The sequence below is a fragment of the Eufriesea mexicana genome, unplaced genomic scaffold (genome assembly GCF_001483705.2).
Source record: "Eufriesea mexicana isolate 0111107269 unplaced genomic scaffold, ASM148370v2 scaffold1741, whole genome shotgun sequence".
NCBI classification, from domain to species: Eukaryota; Metazoa; Arthropoda; class Insecta; order Hymenoptera; family Apidae; genus Eufriesea; species Eufriesea mexicana.
Window position 1 is genome coordinate 96,614 of NW_016909828.1, and position 22,545 is coordinate 119,158.

Sequence of the window (22,545 nt, forward strand, 5' to 3'; positions counted from 1 at the left end):
AGGTGAACCGAAATTCCGCAAAGTTTCCTAGAATCCAAATAAACCACTCGACACTATTTTCCTCTTTCTCGGCCAAACACGCACGCACCACGCACGCGCGCCTAGATTTCTGTCTCTTCGTTTGTTTCTCGTCGTGGTTTTTTCATTTTCGATTTTCACTGGACGGAAGAACGATATCGGGAGAAAGCTAGCGAGTCGGATTCTCGGGACAGTGACTTTCCCGTGATAGATATCGAGTCTACGGTGTTCAATCTCTGTGAAATACACGACCGATCTGTGACCCGAAAGAAGAACTGATCGGTTTCGTGCGACGAATGAATGAACTTGCGTAATGATTCGAGTGGATTTTGGATAAGCATCGGGATAGTTGGGCAGTTCCGATAGACGAGGGAAAACAATGGTGACGATAAACAGGTGCGTCGAGATGCGATTTTATCTGGTCGTTCACGCTTCTTTTTAATTAAGCCATCAGGTGTGTAGCTGCCTATCGCGTCAATCGCAAACCGAGTGTCTCGATGCTCGGCAAATAAAATAGCGAGGAATGAGACGGAATAGAAACGACGGGGGGACAAGAAGACGACAAAGGAAATGGAAGAAGCGAGGAGAAATTGCCTTTGGTCCTCGTCTTTTGTTCTCGTTGGCGAACAATCGAGTCGCGTAATTAAGTCACGTAATGACCGGAGAATTCGTGATGTTGCGACGTCACGCTTTGCACGAGTAACGAAATGAATGGTCGCGTAATAATGCAGACGAGGTTGTAACGTAAACCAGTGAATATAGATCGATCATCGGCTTCCTCTGGATCGGACTCATTGTCAGAGGCATCTGAGGATCAGAGACTAGATGATCTGGATCTCTGGCGCGTTACCCGGCTTTCGATACGAAGGTCGGCTCTGCGCAATAACATTTCGCGACGCTTCGTGATAAACGAAAGGCTGAAAGGTCGGTTACGTAATTACAGACGGTGCGTGACGGTGCAGTTTCGTTTCTATTATGATATGGCAGCCGAACCGGCAAGGCCTGCGCGGCAGCGCCGATTTTCCGCATACCGAACTGGTTAATTACGCTCCGCAGCTGGCAAGAATCTTTCTCCGCGTGATTTCTTTCCTCTTCTTTTCGTCTAGGAATTTATCGCGCGGACAGAGATCGCTCGGAGTCACGTAACGCTGGTGAACAATGGCAGACGAGCTCGCCGCGGTCAAAAATGGAGCGATCGGTATGACGCTCGGGGAGATTGCGATTGCGGCTTTGTGGAGGAAGCTCGCTCCGTGCTCCTCCTCGTCATTTTTCGCCGTTCCTTATCGTTAATCGTCAGTCGAACTTTGTTAATAATAAGATTGCCGCTATTGGTTAGTAGCAAGGTAATTAACCTAACGTACGCTGTCACAACGAATCTAGCTTGTCAGGGATTTTTCATTGCACACGACAGCAACGCAAGCTGCATGTATCGCATGACAGAAATTGTATTTTAAATGTTCCAACGTGCACCAGGTTCGTGTAAATTGTAAAAACGGGCGCAATTTTATCGCGAACGAGATAAATATGTAAGCTCGATTGAAAATAAATGCTTCGCCAGTTTGCAGTTTCTACAGGCCATTCTCTGCAAAATGCTCGACAGAGTATTTAATTTCAGTTATACATCTGGTTCATTCGGGACAAAATGATACAAAAATTGCAGAATTTCTTCGATACAGCGTTAGACTCTTCGTTGCGATACAAAGAGCGAACGTAAGAGCGAAGTAACGTTTCGAATTTCATTAAATGGCCGCTGTGGGTCACGCTTCGAGAGCAAAGAGAGTTCACCTGTATCGTACTCGGAATCGTCAGGGGTCTCGCGACGAATTTACTCGACGTAAACATCGAAGTGGCTAATCACGCGAACGCAGAGCCGAAATTCCGGCAGTCCCGTGCAATTTCCAACAGATAAATCCGAACGTTCCTCCGAGGCCTCTTCCTGGCAGCATACTCCACGCGATGGCTGCTGAAACCACGTGGTCGTCTGGACGGAACAAAACGTGCAGCCATTAAGATTCTCGGAATAGCTCGATATTTCACCTAATTAGCAGTCTGCGCCGGAGCCCGGGGTCTCCATGTTCAGCGGCGCATCCATTACCCGCGAAACTCGGCTGAAAGTCACGGTTCGCCGATACACCTAATCTCCATCGCGATGCCGATCCCTGATCCTCGATCGAGGCATCGCGAAGCCTCTCGTCTCTCGGTCCGCTATCCGTGGCGAGCTCGCGACGATTTGTCGCGAGGAAAGGCTAGAGTACCCACACCTATAATTAGCGTACTCGCGTGCTCGCCCCCTTGGAAATCGGGACGGCGTGATGGCGGACCGGTGAAACTGCGCGCATCTCTGCAGCTGGCGCGCACGCACCGGCCGCGGACGACCCCAAAGCGAGGCCGTAATCGTGTGCTTCCTGCCGTATCGCGTCCGTCGTCCGTCGCGATAGCCTGCGTAGGTACACACTCACCTCGTACACGCACGCCAGGCTCGTACACTCGCGCGAATAAATTTGCGCCGTCGACGAGCTGCGCTCGCGCGTGCAAGGCCGCCGCCGGCGATTCTTTTTCAGGAAAACACAGGAAACCAGACGTTATCGTCGTTCCCGAGTCTCGCTTGCGCGACCGAGCAGAGCAACCAGGATTTACAGTTCGGGTTTACGGTCGTCGGAGTCCGCGGATCGCTCTTTCCAGGAGGGTCTCCATGCGAATTTTCACGAGACTAAGGGGGTTTGTAGGGGGTGGTTACCGAACCGAAGATCGGTCGTTGAATAGAGATACGAGACTCGGAAAAAGTGGAGAGAGGTGTGATATCTGTCGTAGGAATTATCATCCGTCACTCCGAAGTTATCGTCCGGGGTGTCCCGAGGTGGGTGTGTAGGTGAGGGATGGGAATTTGGGAATTCGAATGCGACGGTGTTGGTGGGGATTGCTTCGTGTTGTAGGTATTCTTGTCTTTTTGTCTTGGGGAATTATTTTTAACCCAGTATTCTATTTTTAATTTGTATATTGTATAACGAGTTATACAGGGTGTCCCTTTTGAATCGAGCATCTAAACTGTGACAATCGAAATTACGAAAATTTAAATGAAACGAAAATGAACTTGAGTTTCGTTGCATTTTTAACCGTGTACCCGATCGGGGTAGTCGAAATGGCTGGTTTCGAATCTTTGTTTCTACGTCTACTGGATATGTACAGATATCGTTGATAAAGGTTTTTATTGTATTCATTTTCATCTGGATAAAATCGGGATTTTCCTCGTCGGACGTGATTTGAGTATTTAGGTATACAGATTGGAGACCGGTAATTTTAGCATGAAGCGAAGATGTATTACCGTGGAATGATTTAGACTGAAATATTTTTCATTGGGTCTAGAGCGATACTTCTGCTCGAAAACTTGGCAGTACGTTAAGTGATAGAAATTGATCCAATGCATTGGAGTAGACAATTGAATGATGAACTTGCTGCCAGTAACGTGAAAATGGTTAGAAGAATACTGAAAACGGAACCGGTACAGTCCGAATCAAATAAAAAATGCTGTCAGGTTTATCCTTCGTACGATCCTCTCGATTACCAAATTCACCATGGCGTTGGAATTTTTCAAAATTCCAACTTGATCGCTTTGTCACCACTCGTACGAAAGATGTCGTATAGTGAAGAAAAAAAAGAAAAACTAGGTTAGAAGTTATTTTTGGTACATGATGAAACTCGATAGCAGTCAATTTCACTAAGAGTCGCTATATTGGTCTCGAAGTAAAAATTAAACTTGCTCGCAATCTATGCAAAGTTCAAATATTTCAATGTTCGTAGCGGAACATTGTCCATTTTCAAAATTTCGTGAAATTAACCATCTTCGTTTTACCCAGAAGTTATCGTGGAAAGCTCGCGAGTTAGGTTCGTTACTGCAGTACGAGTCGAGAAGCAACGATTCGCTGATACCTTGCGAAAAATCATCGATCATCGGTGGCTTCGATTTCCCTGAAATTTCGAAAAATTAACTCGGGGGTAGTGCCACCCCTTGGAACTTGCAAGGTTTCCGCTGGCCGAAATGGAGGCAGCGGAAAAATGGGCGTCGCTAAATGACCAGAACGCGTTCTGGTTCTCGGTTAAATTTCTTTTTTCGCAGAGCACCGAAGGAGGAAGGCATGGGAGTGCCCCACGAAAATTATTCCGTGGAGTGTATCTTGGCATCCGATGATTGTGCGCCAGAGGCTAGAGTGGTCTCTCGGAGTGCACGTGCGCCTTGCACGTGTTAGCTGTGGGGCGACCCTCCCGATTCCTGACTGCCTACAGACTGTAACATCGTATCAGGGCCACGCCGGCTATAACTATATACCCACACTTGCCTCGTCGTACTTCATCTCTCTTCGTCCTCGTCGCTCCCTCGGCCCGCCGCCATTCCGCCCCGTGATCGCCGTCCTCTTCTATTCCGACGCGGTGCTAATTGTAAGCGCAGAGCTTCTCAGCCGTCACGATCGCGGGAATACGCAGGGAAATCGTGGAATCGGGAACGACACGATCCAATGCTATCTTCTTTTACCATCTACCAACGCGTCTCGTCGCCCCGCCATTCGATATACGCTCCTGCTCCTCCATTTTTAATTGCCCATTATCATGCATTTTCTTTTCTCGTCACGCTGCACCGTGCCTTTTCCCCTTTTGCAGCTCTCTTCTTTCCATTTCTCTCTTTCACTGTTAATTTTCCTTGCCACACGAATACACGGGATGTACAGACTACTATAGAGACATCCTAGACTGTAGGATGTCTGCATTCGGACTTGGTTTTACCATTATTTATATTTCATCATTTTCTTTTTCGTTGGATTAAATGTCGGGAACGTATGATAGTACAGATGAAGAATAATTTCGGTGTTTCGTAGATGAACTTGTTTGAAAATCGGTTTCCCGAGTAACTTCTGCTGCGAGGAATTTCGCGATATAGGTTATGTCGAAAGATGGCGAATAATTTGATTATTCTCGCGATCGAGTCGAGGAATTTTTTCAGTTTGTTCTTTTCAACGGTTTCGCTGTACATGCTGGTACACCGTTATCTCTTCACTCGCAGTCCTCTCCATACTTCTCGTTCAGCGAGGGTTAATCGGGTTTCGGGATCTCTCGAAACGTTTATGACAATCTCGCGTAGGAAGGCTCGGCACGTAGATGGCGAATGATAAAGGGCGGGATCCTGCGAGGGGATTTGAATTTTCCAAGTCGGATGTCGGATAGTTTAATTCAAGAAATCGAGGAATAGTAATAGGGGAATTAAGTAGCGCGTTAACGATCGAGAATACAGAATGACGAGCGATTATAGGTTAATTTTAAATTCATACACGACCTCGTATATAGTGCCCATTAAGTACCACGTGTGACTTCTTTTCCTTTTCAAAAAATCCTTCGATATCCGGTTTTACACGGTCGGCTTCGTGGCAACCGGTTCGAACGTGCATATGTCAGGAAGAGAATATCTTTTACAAGTTTGCTCCCACAGTGACGCACCAATAGGCCGCTAATTAGGAAACAGATAAATAGAAACTCAGTTGTGCGTCACTGCCGGAACACGAACGTTGACGGTTCGAATTATGGAGACAAATCTGGATAGCGCCTCCCCTTTCCTCTAAGAACCACCATTAGTCGGTCATCTATTGGACCTACTATATTTCTCTATCGGATCTACAATGAACGTTCCATCGATCTTCCAACCATCTTCGATCGATCTCCAATCGTTCTCCTATCTATCATCCAACCATCTTGCAACGATCCATTTATACGTTTATGGACCTGGTTCGCGATTATAGCGGGGATTATAGCAATGATTTTTGCACGAATCAATGACGAGTTTAATTTGTAAATGAATTTTCTTCAACGCTATTCGTGGGTTAGAACGATGTCGTTAACGTTATTGTTTTGTTTGCTAACTTGGGTTATGGTTATAGCAGTGCAGTAGTTCTAGGTTGGATTAATGTCTTGGTAGGTAAAAGTAGGAATCTTTGAGACCGTCGAATTATAGTTTGATATTAAAGGGGTTCCAGTATAATTATAATGTATATTTTGATATTTATCTGTGCTTTTACTCCGCTTGTTTCGGGATCCATTTATAGTCACGACCGGTTGGGAAATTTATGCTCCTCGGGCTGCTTTATGCTCCGTTACAATACGGATTCGTTTTAACACGGATCAGGAATTAGGGAAATCCCCGTGTAACACGAAATTCCGACAACGTGCTTTTATTCCAGGGCAGTTGAAGAATTGGGGAATCCCTAGGGAATAGGGATTTTCAAATGGAACGGTATATACGTAATGACAATTTCAAAGCGCGTGTTCGCTCCAGTAAACGCGTGTGCTCTGTCAGCTTTGGGTGTGAAATTTTCGAATATTCAAATTTTATATTCCTTTCAAATCGTGCATATTATCAACTTCTTGTACTTGACAATTTTTTCACCGTTGGAAATTCACAAATCGGAGCTTTTCTCATTTTCTTCGAAATAAATACCCGTATTTAAAGCATTATAATTCTAAATTTAAAATTCGTTATACAAGACTAACACCTCGAAAGAGAAGCTCTCCAACTACCACGAATATTAAATAACTCCAAACTCCTAAAAAAAAAAAAAAAAAAAAAATTGTAACTGTATTTATTATTAAATTATTGTTCCAATTTGCTATAAAGGCTATCTAGAAGTGTTTTAGCTAAAAATTTCATAAATAATCTCAAGCATATGACATTTGTCCAAAATCCAGCTGTCAAGTTATCCAAAAGACCGCAGTATTTGCAATTTAATTACCTCATCCATGTCGTTATAATTCGATGAAGGAATACTTGACCAGCCTGACACAATCGTCGAAACATTGTCCCATCGATTCGCACATGTTGCCAATAACGAGTTCTATCGTCAGCCCTTGCATCTCAGCTTGATCGAGCACCTAGCCAGGGAACAACCGGTTAATTTCTGCGAGCGATTATTCGAAAGCGGAGCTCGCAACTTGGGCAATAAAAATACTCGCGGTCCGAAACGGGAGACAAAATCGCGGCGCGATGTGGCGCGGAGGATCCGCTATTTGCGCAGCTGTTCAAACGGGCCGCGCCGCGAAAATACTACAGCTCGTCGCCGGTTTTTAAAATATCCGTGAAGCGGGCAGCGTGTGTTTGCGGCGTGCGTGGCACGCCGGTGCACGCACGGTCGCGGCTCGTCATTAACGACCGGTGAAACACGCGTTCGTGACCCGTTTTTCGCTTCCACGAGCCGAGCCGTTTCCTCGCCGGCACTAACGGGGATCTAGAGCACTAGGTACGACGATGGCTTCTTCACCTAGGCCCCTGTTCCACGGAGTACAGAGAGGCTCGTTGTGCGGCTAGACATTGAATTTTATTATTTCCCAAGACGCGCAGCTGCGAGAGCCAGAAACCAGTCGAATCCCATTAAGACCGAGACAATTGTTTCTTATTCCCCTTTTCGTTCTTTAACCCGGCTCCAGAAGTACTGCTCTACCTGAGTACCTACCGTACCTAGGTGTATACTCCGGCTCGCGTGTAGCCACCCGTTTTCACGGCCATCCCTGTCTTCGGCGTGAAATTCATTCGAAGTCGTTTACGAGGGCCGTTTAACGCGAAACTTATACGATAGCCTGGAATTCCGTCGATCCCTGCTACCCGTTCCCAGGTATCGAACGCACCAGGTAACTCAGGTGTGCCGAGAGCTGTCCGCGAGGAACATCGCTGTCCGAGGAACTGCTCGTTTCGCTGCCGTAACACCGATCGTCGGTTTTCGGTGCACGATGGGAGATAATGCACGGTGTGCTTTTCGAGTCTTCGGCCAAATACTCGCGGCTGATTGCGAGGTCTTCGAATGGCCTCGCAGCTGAGGCCACGCGGCGAGGCATGGTAACCGGGCATACGGAAGACGTGCCATAATTTACGGTGTAATAGAAATTAAGGGAGAGGGGAAATAAGTGGCCGGGAATGGCCATTGGGCTTTTGTAAACGAGTAACCTCGGTCTCGTCGGGAAAAACGGAGATTGGAGGCACGCCGTGGTATGCAGGCGCTGGTTTCTTCGGTTCTGCAAGAAGGGATTGAAGTTTGAGTTATTGTGCGTGTCATTAGTAGGGTAAACGACTGTTCGCTCCTTGGAATTAATACACCGAGGTTATTATCTTCCAGCTTAAATACCTGATCACCTAAGCCTGGACTCTCTGTCGTTGCAAACAATTTGAGCTGCTCCATGCGTCACAAATTCGTTAAATCGATTTCGAGTTTAAATGTCGCGTACCTCATGACACACCAGGGTACTTTAAAATCCCATGATCGAAGGTGTAGATCCGGTCTTCTTCACCCTTCTCCGAAGTATACTTCCTCGATACGTTGTTATCGAAATGGTCGAGTTTTAGGCACCTCTTTCGAGCTTTTAGAGTTGCTCTGAAAAGCCACGACGTTTGTAAATGTTTCCCGATTTCTCGGAAAGATGCTAGTCTGAATAAATAAACAAAATTTGTTCACCAAATTATGGCAGAGAATCGCTGGGGACAGTTCACGGTGCTATGTACCGTTTGAGACGTCGCTATCTCGTGGAGAAACACTGCGATAAAGCGAATGACCACGGGTAGGATAGATTTTCATTGGTCACGGTAACCCTTCTAACCCCTGTCACCATATTTCTTGAAAACGAGGCACCACTCGCGTATCAAAATTCGGGAACGAGTCATGAAAAGCCTGGAAGTGCGTTGGCCACCCTCGTAACATCACTCAACGTTACTTCACTTCGGATCGATAACGGTGTATATCACAAGGACCACCTCTGTTCTCGACTCCACATTTTTCTCTTGGCCACACACACGCCAAGCCCTTCGTACACGCACGTCAGCAACCATTTACGAAATAAATACGAGTAAAAATTAGTAAGCGATAACACGGAGGATTCCTTTTCCCGATTTTTCACCAAATTTTTCATACAGGTAAATATCATTTCGTCATAGTATCCAAATTTTCTTGACAATACGCAAAATTCTTCCTCGTTTCCTCTTATTAACCAAATACTCTCTTACCCCTATTTAGAATTCTTTATGCACGATATCCAGCAGTACGTGAAATAAATATAAATATCATTCCACGATGCATCGAAATTATTTTCTCGTCTGTATGCAACATTTTCCGAACGCGGTATCCAAGGATCTATGAAATAAATATACATAAAAATCATTTCGTCGTCGTGCTAAAATGTCTCAAGGATCTACCAGCCAACGTCGAATGGTAAACGTCTCCAAGAATAACGACGTATGAGTGGATTATTTTTTACAAAGGAAAATAACGAATGAAAGAAAGTGCTTATACAAATCGTCTGGATTGAAACATCAATTACATTTGATATTAAAGTAAGTCATTCGAAAACGGATGTTTTTCATTCAGCATCGTTGTCCAGCTGACGCAGCCAGCATGGCGGTCCTGAACAGCGATCGCACGAGGCCGGTGGTACTACACAGGGAAATATAACAACGACGATAAATTCATTTGATCGTCTCCATCGCGAACACCGTATAAAGCCTCCCACGAGCACGCCCGTGGCGACGAATTCTGTAAGAAGAAGGCCTCGAAAGCGGCTTCACGCATACGTATGCAACGCGTTCGTGCGTTAGCTGGCAGGTATGTACGTCGGTAGAAATAAAGGAAACGCGGGAGAAGAAACAGAGAGAGAGAGAGAGAGAGAGAGAAAGAGAAAGAGAGAGAGAGGAAGACGGAAAAAGAGTAGAGGGAAAAGGAAAAAAGAGGACGAGAGAAGGGAGAAGGTAAGAAGGCGAGGAAGGCGATAAGAAAGAAAGGAAAAAGAGCGAGGATGGACCCCCGTGTTCGTTTCACTGTGCCGTTTCGTTTCACGCGCCGCAGGAATAGTGTCGCGACCAGAGGAGAACTGGCATTTTCAATGAAACGTCGATTATGGCTTCCGAGGACAAGTGTATACACGCCGGGATAAGTTGCTTCTGTCTTTTGTCCCGGAATGAGCTTCTTTTCCCATTCCTTGTGCCCTTTTCCTCCTTTTTGCATTTCGATTTACCACGATTTTTCAGTATTTTAAGGTACCCTTTTTCGAATATTTTTAATTAGCAGTGCGTGGATTGGTAGAGTCAAAGATTCAGAATTTTAATAAAATTTCGATAGTATAGGTACACGAATAATAAGTTAAGTACTTTGGTCTTTTATACAGGACTGAATCATTTGGATCATTGTTTCAATTCACTGCTTATTTTTCTCTCTTGGATTTTAATTTGTTACGATTTCTTGATATTCTATTTTAGTTTGTTATTACATCTGAATATATCACGATTTTGATATTTTTATACCCATTTTTCGAAATAATTAATAACGTATGTGTGCCGATAGCGTTGATATAGTAATGAAAAATAGAAGAGTCTCGAACGTTAAATTTTTATGAGGGTTTCAATAGTCCAAGCAAATGAAACTATTCTTCAGCAACCACACATTTGTAATCGACTAAATAAATGTCACCATTGAAGCACTCTCGTGCGAGTATGTTCTTACGCAATTATCTTCGTACGTAACTTAATATCAGAGTAAATCCAGGTGTTCTATATCCAGTAGGATCAGAAATTTTCGAGATTCGGCAATGTTCAGTCGAACAGCGATCGCGCGATAGACCATCGAGATAGCACACCGATAAAATCCCGTGTATCTCTGATTAAAAGTACTCATCGAACTTTCTAAGTCTAGTACATTCGAACTCGTTTCGGTGCACCTCGAATCTTTTTTCCACGCGATCGCGTAACCTCGGTGGAAACGAAAGTTCATGTTACACGTACGTACATCTCTATGAGCCAACGGGAATAGAGTTGCAACGAAGCAAAAGAGGAGTTGTGCGTGCGGATATTTTTAATGAAACGCCAATCGTTCGTGTGTCTGGTGATTAGCGCATGCGGAACATTTTAATGATACGCGTGCCCGCTAGAGACTTTACCGAGTTAAATTTAAAATGCACGTACGCGTTCCATTGAAACGAGCCATGCGGCTCTTTGAACAGCCAGCTCTGCAACGCGCGAAGAAACGTTGGAAAAACAATATTCCCAATGGAACTTCTTCAAATTGAAACGTGAACGTGTCACCAGACACTGGTAGACGCGAAGCCTCGATCGAGAAATTAATTTTACAGTTCGATATATCGTGAATATAATGGAAAATATGGTCGAAGATCAGGGAGTAGGCAGAGACGAATATATGGTGACTTGTCTAGGAAGCTTATAGATTAGGGGAAAAATTTAAGCGACTCTTGTCTAGAAAATTGTTAGACCAATGCGAAAATTTCTGTAAACGAAGGTTAAGCCTGGTCAAGAATACTTAATTAGCTTAATTACTTCGTAGTTAAATTAGCACAAGAATGCACCGTTGGATGACCATGTCCCTAAAACTTTGAACCTCGGTCGTTGCAGAAAGTAGATAAATATTAACATAAGTTAAGTAATACTATCATAAATTATCTTTTCCATAGTTCGTTCATCTTTCGAGTTTACTGTGACAGGAAATGCGAGTAAAAAGAAATAAATTTGGGAAAACCGCGTGTCGTAAAGCTGTTCCGTATACCCAACAGAATTTTGTTACTGACCTGTCATAATTAATCAATTCATCGATTTTTGCAATTAACGCAATTAATCGCTATCTTTTATCGCTGCAAAACTTTATCAATTCACCAGCCACGTTATTGCCGCGTAGTACTCGCTTAATTATCTCGCTTATTAATTATCTTTCCTCGGTTGGTCGAATAAAATCGTAGAACCACAGGTACTTTAAGTCCGTCGTTTCAACAGCCACATGGTGCAGCATTGAATTCCCGAGACCATATTTACACTAAATATTCAGAATTCATTTCCAGGCCCATCTTTTACGAACTCCAAATTTCGCAGACATACAGGAAACAAGGAAATTCTAGTTGCTTAGGCTCTCCCGATGTGCAGTGGTCATTTGCAACCAATAACCGATTAACCACTGCCCATTCAAGCACAAAACCTCGGTCTCTCCATCTGATTGCATATTCCTACCACTTTCTCGCGGCTAATTTACCTTTTAAAGGTAAAAACACGCACACTGTCTACCACGCCTAACCTGCACCACGGAATCACGTATTCCAACCAGAATTTCGACCTCGCGATCGATCGATCAATTTTTCCGATCGAATCACCGTATTTTATCAGCCCGAGTAAACAGCACCACGGACTCTACATGGCGTATCAGGCTAACCAAAGGTCTGAAAATCCCGTCTGAAAATCACCTCTCCGACGTGCTCGCCTCTAGCGAAGGAAACGTGAAAAGTGCAGGGTTACTCGTAGCCAAAGAATCGGGCTTTTAGCGGGCCCTTAATCGGCGGCTATCGTTTACGATAGATATTTAATTAATGACTATCCGCTCTCGGAGGAACAGTCAGTTACGCGCGGCAGTCCATTAAGCCTGCTCGCGCTTATGCTCGGGCTCGGTGCCGTAAGTAGCAATAAAATCCTAACGATCCTTTCATAAATCATCATCGGGCAGCGTGTTTCGAAAACAAATCTCCGTGTCATGCAAAAAGCCATCAAATCGCATGGAGGGCTTCGTTCTATCCGGTAGAACCGTTGGAATTACACGGCAAGTGCGCGGCGTAAAAACGTTGTTGCACCAACGTGAGTAATCTTCACGAAACAACGTGGAAAGGTATGAAGCGGAGGTGAAAAGGAACAGGCAGAAAGGGTGGAGAGGGAGGGAGAGAGAGAAGAGTGGAGGAAAGGAGAGAAAGAGAGAGAGAGAGGGCGAGGAAGAGAGAGGGCAAAAGGGGCGAAGAGGAGAAAGAGAAAGAGGTAAAAGGCGCGTTCGCAAAGGCGACCGAAGCTGGCCGGCCTGGTCGGTTTGGCCCCGTGGGAACGCGTTGGTGGCCAGCTGCACTGATTGCCATGAGAGGACGTGACGTAGTCGTCGTCGAAGCCACACAGCCGCGCATGCAACACGAACGTGTGTGTCTTTTACTCTTGTGTGGACCCGCAGCTCTAGCGATGGGACCGAGCCGAGTGCTCGTCGAGGCTCCATTCAATGAGCCAGCACGCGAATAAAGGTGTACCTACCGGGTGCTTACAGGCAAATGGCTGCATCCAAGACGTCGCATCCTCGGGGTGGAAAGACCTTTCTTGGGGCTGCTTTCGTTGGGAAACGTTGCCACTGGAGGGGTGGTTTTTCGAGCGGTCGAAAGCACCGATATACGCGTGTATATGTACGAGGAATTTGGAAAGCTGGGAGAAACCTAGATCGGATGTGCCTGTCTGCCGTATGTGTCCCTGATGTCTCGCGTTGGAGTCTGAACAGCTGACTTTGCGCGTACACTATGTACTTTGGACAAAATGGGGGAGATCGAAGTGGATTTGGTTAATCGCGAGTTCGAGTATATACAGATTAGACGATCTATGGGGAAGATGGTGAAGTAAAAAGTACGAAGGAAGAGGATATATTTGTGGAACATGTTAGGTCGAACACTGTCAATATTGGTTCGAGAGACTGGCAAAGATTTTGTTATCTCTTGTGCGAATGGAATAGTTCTTCGTGTCACTTGGAGAGATAAATATTTCACGGCGTAATAAGCCTCAGACAGTTTTGAAAAATTGTTCGAAAAATACGATGACTTTTGTTTGTCTCGACGTGATTTGCTATGTTTGCAAACTCTTCCGACGTAGTGGATTTTTGAAAATTTCCGCAAGGACGTCTCTGTGCACCGGGAACACGCGGGAATGCGTCGTGGTTGAAAAATGGAGTCTGTCACTTTCTCGGATGTCTAATTTCGAGAATCAAAGACGGTGACTGCTGCCAGGACAGGCTGGCTTTATTGTACTCGTAGTACCAACGGATTGATGGTAATTTGCTAGATTTCATTTTTGGGACTCGACCTTAATAATTGTCTGGCAGTTGTGCAAAGATTGACTAAGCGTTTATGGTTTTGGAGTACATCTTAGAACTATGACTCAAAACTATGAGTCACCAGAAGAAGGTTTAGAATTTCTCATCCTGCTATTATTACAAGTGAATTCGAGCAATAAAAAATTTGCATGTACGCGTCATCCTAATTACCTAGTCAAACGCCAACGGGCTGCTGATTACCACGCATTATATTCAACTATTTTAACGCCTATTGTCTCGGATGCGCGTTCTAAATCCATTAACCCTTTTTCGAACTTGTGCAACCATCTGTTTAGCCTAGTTAGACGAGAAGAATTTGTTCTATTCGAGAACAGAAAAAAAGAAATAAATACAAAACCGACAGAAAATTAGAGAGGCCTAGAAACGCGAAGAGAATACACGTAAAGGACCTATTTTAATTAAATTTATTTATAAAAAGTGTATATCGTTCCTTTCAAAAAGTATGAGAGGAATCTGAAAACACGAATAAAATGCACAAGTGGAAGAATCGTACGCACGAAGTAGGACTAAATCGACAAATAGCTACAAGTGCTCGCAACATCCTCGGCGATCCATCTTCGCCTAACTAGATCCAGCCTTCCCAGGGGTCATCCGGGGGACACAAAACACCCGACGATTCATCAGAGCGAACGTGGTGAAAAAATGGCGCAAGAAGCTGGTCTGGCCGTCGGGTGAACCACGAGACCGCGAGATCGCGAGAGAATCGATGCCATCGCTAGCAATTCGCGGTCTCGATCGTGTGTCGTCGCGACTAGTAGTGGTGAAGCGGTGTGTTGCCGGCCGGCGCGCGGAGGGTCGAGGTGGAGGGGGAGCCGCGAGGGTCGGTAGTGGTGGAAAGATAGGGGAGGCGGAGTGGGGCGGGGAGGGGGTAGCGAGCGGGCCGGCCGAGGCGAGGGCAGTCGCGGAGAGGGGTCGCGCATTCCAGAGAGGCGCCGGCCAGTCTGCGGCACACCTGCGCGTTCGGTTGAATCACGGCGCCTCCGACATAACCCAATCTCTTCGTCCTTCTTCAGCCGGTCGGTTCGTCCGAGCCGGTCGCTCGGTCCTCGTCTCTCTCCCGCGTTGCGTCCTCCTGCTCCTTCTGTTTCGTCCCACGAAGCGCCCTTCTCCGTCTTTACCGCGCCGACATAACCTATCCTCGTCCGACCTGGGACTCATTCTCCTCGTCTTTCTCCCGTACATCTCTCTCTTCGTTCACGCTGCTCGCTGCGCCAGAGCCTCCGTCTCTCTCGCGCCCGCGGTAATCGCGCGCTCCTTCTCCTCGTTTTCGTTCGAGTCTCGTTGACTCCTCGAGAGCCCCGACTCTGTCCCTCTCCCTCCGCGTAGATTTTCCTACGATTTCTGTGCTCCGTTCACCCCCTCCGCGCCACCGGCCACCACCGCGCGCTCGTAGCCGCGGAAGGACCGACGAGGCCCTGAGAAAGGGACGATACCAGGCCGCGGTGGAGCGAAAGAGATGGCGGAGCGACAGAGACGGGGAAAAAGGAGACTCCGACGAAGGACCGATCTTACGTATACACAATCGGAGGCGTGCAGGTGTCCGTCGTTCGTCGGACGGTCGGCACGTCTGTCAGTGCCGCAATCTAAGCCGCACCGCCGGGCCCCGGACTAGCGACGGCTACGAGCGGACACCTGTTTTTCTTGGAAGCACCTGTTTTGTGCTACGGCCCTGCGGAACCGCCCGGCTGGCCGACAGGCCTCGCGCGAACTTCTTTTTTCGCCGGCCTGGGAACGTGACAGGAATCCGTATTTTCTTTCCGCAACGTTTCTCCCTGGCTTACGGTATAATCGATAATGTTTGCATCGACGCGTGGTCATCCAGTGAAGCTGCGGGATTAGCCTGGCTGTAAATAAGGCGCCTCTCTCGCAAAAACCTATCGTTCAAATGCGTTTTCGTTGTTTCAATCCGACGTGGTATTAACTGTTTTTATTTTCTTGTTTATCTTCTTTTTTTCCCCCCTCTCTCTTGTTTGTTTCCTCTCGATCATCCTCGGGGATTTTCCTTCGCGATAAGGGAGAAAAATTGATCCACTTTTTCCTGGAATACGATCGTCGTTTAGGTAGACGGTTGAAAGGAAATTTCTGTTCACGCGACAGGTTCTCGCGTGTCATTTGTTTCGGAGATACGAGTAGTTACCTTGTCAAATTGTTTTCGGTCAGAGGTCCCATTGTTACCCGAGTGCGTTCGAATACGGAGCTCGAAATTGCGAGTCTGATTTGGATCATCGCGAATAATCGTATGGTAAAATAGGTCAAAGGAAAATTGCCGATGTTTGTTTCTAGCTTGTTATATGTTTTCCCGAATAAAGCATTATCAGTAAATCTCTTGCGACACTTTGGTGTTGACACTCGCAGATCATGGAATATTCCACGTTTCGAAATTTTGTCGCTAATCGATCATCGACGATTTCGTAAATAATTTAGAATATTAAAAACTATATTTTGAGATTTCAGGATTCGCCGATAGAATATGGAAATAAGCGAAAATAGGTTCAAACTCTTCTCGAATTATTGGAGGAAATAAATTTTGCTCGATCCGAGTTCTATCTTAGTTATAAAATCGTGTAATTCATCGTTATCCTTTCTTTTCTTTTCTGTTTTTAATTATCCATTTTACGTACTCGTTAATGTATCAGAGTAATAATCTCGAGCACATCGTTTCGTGATTTACTATGCTTAATTAGCTTCCCACATCAGTTTAAGTTTCTGAATCCTAATCTAATAAAAATTGCCAATTATATCGCGAAACGACTAATACTTAACATTTATTTCTTCTCATCTTTGTAACGTTTCACATACAGTTAGTATTCCTCCATCGTAAAATAAACTCATGAGCTCTCGAAGGCGAATTTCAAACGAAATTAACTCAAATAGAACGGTAGAAATGCCTTTCCAGCACATCTTTGTAAACGAATATACTGCATCGGTATTCGTTTCATAATACAGTCTAATTAGCGCTAGAACTAACGACCTGTTATACGTAGCTAAATATACTGTACATAAATGATGATAATTGCAGTGGTATGATGAGGGTAAGCGAGTATACGTAATTCCTGTTTGAATAAAAATCAGTATAAGTTTCGTCAATTATAAGTATCAGTACTTATTAGTACGTTATTAGTAATTCCAAAACTGAGATATCTAAAACCAATTATTTTCTGACTTATTTGATATTTCTAGTGTTTTTTATTCCTCTAAGTCACTGAATCATATGGAACTTCTTGTGCTAAATTACAACGATAATACTCGTATTATCTGTTCCCTGTCAAGTCAAAGGAAAGAAATTTTACTCGAATTTCTGAAAAATGTATTACACTTCAAGTATATATCCGCCAAGTTTTAAACACGCTTGGCTGATTTTGATTGCCGTGGCACACGTGTGAGGCTGGACTGAACAGAAATCAGTGCATTACACATATACGAATCATTAGCAAGTATTTAAGCCAAAGTGATTCGCTTCTTGACCTTTTTTCAAATTTTGGCGTGGAAGCCAATGCTTGCTCAACTTCTGTTTAAAATAAATTTCCATTCATCAAAGTCAATTGACCTGGAAAATGAGCTATTCGTATGAAGCCGGTAGTAAACGTGTGAACGTATTTCGATGTAAAAATACGTAAATTTCTAAAAAAATCCAGAAATCTCGGAAGCATCGTATAATTTTAACGCTAACACTGGCGTAGTAATCAATTAAAATTGAATACCTGTTCAACGAGCAATTTCCAAGATCGAACTCTGCAGGTATGCACAGCTCGATGCAACCAATAGGAACTTACAATGGAAATCGGCACCTTTCATCGGGCCAATAATCGCGATACGAAAGACCGAGCGATAAAGACGTACTTTTTCCCAGGTCCGTTCATAGCTGGCAACTTCCCGGAAGCAAGGTAGCATTGTCTTAACCGTGGAATGCGACGCGTTATGCAACGAGACATGCTATCGTGCGTCAGGCACCCGGCGAGAGTTGGAGAGCAACGCAGGTTTTTCTCTCCTCTCTTCGCGAAACGTTCTCGCGCGGTCGAAATCTCTTTTTTCTTCCTACGAAGCAGAACTAGAGCAAGCAGAAGGGAACCGGGTGGAAACGTGAAAGGAGACTCGCACGGTTTACGCGAAGAACGCGACCGGGCACGATAATCCTGCCGGACGTGAGAGACCTGAGACTCATTCAGTGACGTGGGAACGTGTGCAGATACCATTCATAAGTCGGCCGTGGCGTGTGTGAGACAGGCCGGGTGTACGTGTGCGTGCGATCTAGAAGCCGTAGAAGCGTGCACGCGCGCGCACTCGCGCCGCACAGAGCGTTGTTTGTCTCAATTTGCGTCGCGACAGTTCCCGACGCAGTCGAGATGGCAGAGAACCGATTTTTCCATACAGGCTAATAAATCGTACGGGAAGTCCGCTTGATCTCCGTTGAATAGTCGGTGCAGCTCCAGATATAGTTTATATTTCCGCCATTGTCGCGAAGCTTATCTCCCGCTTATCTCTTGCATTCGACGTGTCTGCGTTTGTTATGATCGGACGAGTAGTATCGGAACGTTCGTAGTGCATTGATCGGGTCGAGAGACGACTCGAAGCCACCGCTAGACCCAGTCGAGAGAGCCACCAGGACACCAGCAGCCTTTCCTTCACGGCTCAAAACGAGTGTCGTGGGATTCGTGGGAGCCTGTTTTCCGTTCCTGCCTTGTTCCATCGCGACCACGGACCCCACGCCGTTGTTTTATTGTCGGACGACCGCGAGGGAGAGCTCGAATTTCTGCTAAGATTGGAGAACACGCCTTAGGCGACACCGTTCCCTAGGTCCTCCTCAGGTGCGCGTTGTCGAGGCCTCGGAAACACTCATCTTTCTTCTTTTTCCGTCTCCCTAACGGCTGCACACGCGGATCTTTCCATCGTGCACCTTTGCCACGGTGATGATAATTCGATGAGCACATTCTCGCGCATATGCTCGACGTTAGTCTCCGCGCGAGTCGCTACAAAGTGCCTTATCATCGGCGATATGAAAATCTGCGACGATAGTCAGGAAGCCGGGTTGGTTTGGGTCCTGGGAAGAGTATAAGTGCAAGTTAGCGTGGCAGTCGAGATTAGGGAGACCGATGACAGGTGACTCGTGGACAGAAATTCGTTTTCTCCGTGGGACTACTGCGGGACTCTATGGTTTGGATGAAATAAGGTAAAACAGGGAGTATCGAAATACGTATCACGAGTAGGAAATTCTGTCGTACAAAGACCAACGTGAACTCGATACTGATACACTTCTCGAAGTGTAATTTTAATATAGAAACGATACGAATACTCCAGTTTCTACCGGTAACGAGGCATACGCGCGCAAGTAGTATATAAGACGCGTAGCGGATTAATCGAGCATACTAAGGAAATCCGTGGGATCATAAAACCGCGAACGACCTCTGGAAATCTCGCGAAGGAACGAAATGTTGCAGCGAACCACCTAAACTTTCTACAACTCTACTCGAGTGTATCACGCGAACGAAACTCGCAGGCCGCGATAAAATTGGCTTTCTTTCGCGTGGAAGGAAGAGTCTCGATGAAAGCAAGTAATCTAAATTGTTTTCGAATAGGCTCTCGCGAGGTTCCCGCGCGAGTCGACGTGTCCAGCTTTCTCTACTCCGAGGCACAGCTGCGTTAATACGTTCCGGTGAAAGAAAGACGCATCGGTGGTACTCGACGAGTACCACAGACGAGTACCACAGACGAGTACCACGACGAGTGATGTTCCTTCGTGCGAAGACCGATCAATAAGACGATCAGGTTTATAGCGTTCGCCGAACCGTCGACGTGGCACATACGTGTGCACGAGTAATTTACGACGCACGTTGCGATAAAGTGTCGTCAATCGCGTTTACGATTCTGTTATATAACGAAAGCGAACGTTCCAAGTCCGGCGAGATGGCCGCAGATGTTCTCTGACAACGTCTTTCGCCTTACGCGAATCTAGGGGTACATTTTTGATCTACATCTGCGCTCAGTGGGGTCCTGGAAACCTTGAACTTTCGTCGAGGCAGGGGTCCCTGAGAAAATTCGAGTATTCGTCCAGGTGTTGCGAAGGCCTAACACCTGGAGATTCTCGAGTTTACCGTTATATTTGTATAGATGCCCTTTATTCTCCGACGTAAATCGCCACCTAAAACGCGTTGCCTACGCGTCCGATCGACCAGGCCGCGAATAATCCAAATTCCGCTGTCGAATCTCTTCTCAGCTCAGGTACTACACGTAATCAGTGGCCTGTCTAGCCCGCAGAGCTAGTCACGGTGTGATACTAGCAGTGTCGTCAATTTTCGATGGAATTTTGTTCATTTTTATTAGCAACAATTAGCGTCCAATTAGTTACAATCTTACCTTTAATAAGAATTCCGTGTCTCTTACTGGGATTGACAAGACGATTGCTCGAAGCAACGAATACAAGATACTCTTTACCCGTGTGGAAATTCGAGTTGTATAGAACACGTGGCTATAAATATGGTAATAAATAATTAACGAGGTACCACGAAGCAGGCTAATCGTTACATCATCTTCCAACCCGAAAGAACCCGCAAGAAATCCAAAACCAAGTCGCATTCTTCAACCTCCAAAGCCATTCGTTTCGATAAATTCTCCCCTAACTTTACCAAAAACCTGCCAAACCTCTCCCTTTTACGCAAAGTCGCTCGGACTCGTTATCTTTAAGCCCTTCAGCTGTTTTCGTCGATAATTCCTATCCCCTGTCTGTTTGCAAAGAATTACCAAGGTAATTTCGCTGCCTCGTCGGCAATTAAACGCGCCGGCCGATTGCCGGCAGCGGTGGTTTTATCGCGACCTGTCGATCGAGCCTGTACCAGGAAACGAGCAGGTTTCGGGTACCGTCTCGAGGCCGTGAGCAGAAAATCCGTGGCGTTTGGGCCAGGTGTCCCGCGGAATCGCCTGCGAGCCCGAGCGAACGCCGAGGCTACGCCGGGACCGTGGCTTTCCTATTTGTAATTAATGAAATGCTTTAAAAGACACCTGTGCGACCATCTCTGCCGCACAGGTGGCAGGCTGGTTACACGGCGATAAAGCTGGGCTTGTACAGGTGCGCGGCACAGGTACGCTGGCACTCTGAATCGGGAACTGGCACCGGTGCGGTGAAACCCCGTCACAGGCGACAGCGATGACCGTTTTGGCGATTACACGCCATCCACGGCTCAGACTTATCGCTCGTTAAAGATTATACGGGCTTACCAGCTGAAAAAGACGAATTCGCTGGAAACACCGTACAACCGGCCACGTTTAATTAAACAGTAGCGATCCAGCCGTTGCGAACCCCTCCGGCACGATCTTGTTTGCGTCTCGAACGGGAATCGACGCTGTTTTCACGTGCGTCCGTGTAATTATGGGGGATTATGATTTCATTTAGCTTGCAATTTCGGGACCGAAGGCCCGTGGTTATTCTACTTTTCTCGCTCGTGTTTCTTCCTTCGGGATTTTAGCATACGGGGCTGGTCGTTACGTCCTCGTTTCTAGTAATTGTGCGAAATTTTATGCATTTCGGGATTACGATTTCATTTAGCTTGCAATTACCGCAACCACGGCCCGTGGTTATTCTTACCTTCTTGCAGCTCGTGTTTCGCCCTTCGAGATTCTCCATTTGGCATGATCGTTACGTCCTCGTTTTTTTTGTAATTCTCGCAAATTCGTATCTCGGGATTGCGATTCCGTTCAGATCGTAATTTATTTCTCAATCGATAGGGCGTGGTTATTCTTCCATTTTCTTCGCCGTTTCGGATGTAACGTATTCTTTATATTCGCGTATTTTGTAATTTTTCAAATTCCTCGCCAAATTCTCGAAATTAATCGTAAAATACCGAATACCGAAGATATTCCGGATGAAAAGGAGTTATCGTAAATGTCCCTCGAAGTAAACAAGAGACGAGTCCTTCCAGTAATTTTACGATATTTGCAAGAAATAGTCCAAGTATTAAAAGTATTCGTTATTCAAAATACGTATGATGAACAAGAAATCGCAATTCCTTGATACTGATATCAATCGGTTAATCGATCCTTCGATACCCAGATGGCGAATAAATTAACGTAACATCAATCGCAATTCCTTGGTACTGATATCAATCGGTTAATCGATCCTTCGATACCCAGATGGCGAATAAATTAACGTAACATCTCCTGTAATTTCTCTTTTCGAGTTATCCAAGACCCTCGACATCGTCTTGAAAAACCAGTGGCGATTAAACCCATGGACCGTGTAGGAATATAAGATGTCAAACGCGTACATCACGGGGAAAATACGCGAAATCTAAACGAATCTCGGAATTTTCCAGCACGTAACGCAAAGGTTAAGAAATATCATCTTTCACGCGCAAGATGAAAACGCTCCGCGCGGATGCAATTTATTTATCGTCCCGTAAGGTAATACAAGCCTGTTAATTTTATCGTGCCAGAGGCTGTCGAGGCACCGTTTCTCAAAACGACGTTAGTCCTGAGCCGTGTACGGCATCGACAAATATTTGTTCCCTCGCGTATAACGAGTAATTTCGCCCTCGTCGACAGATAACACAGTCCTCTTCAGCGTACAATACGCGGTAACGACTCTATAACAAATACACCGCGTGGGATAATTAGGAAGGAT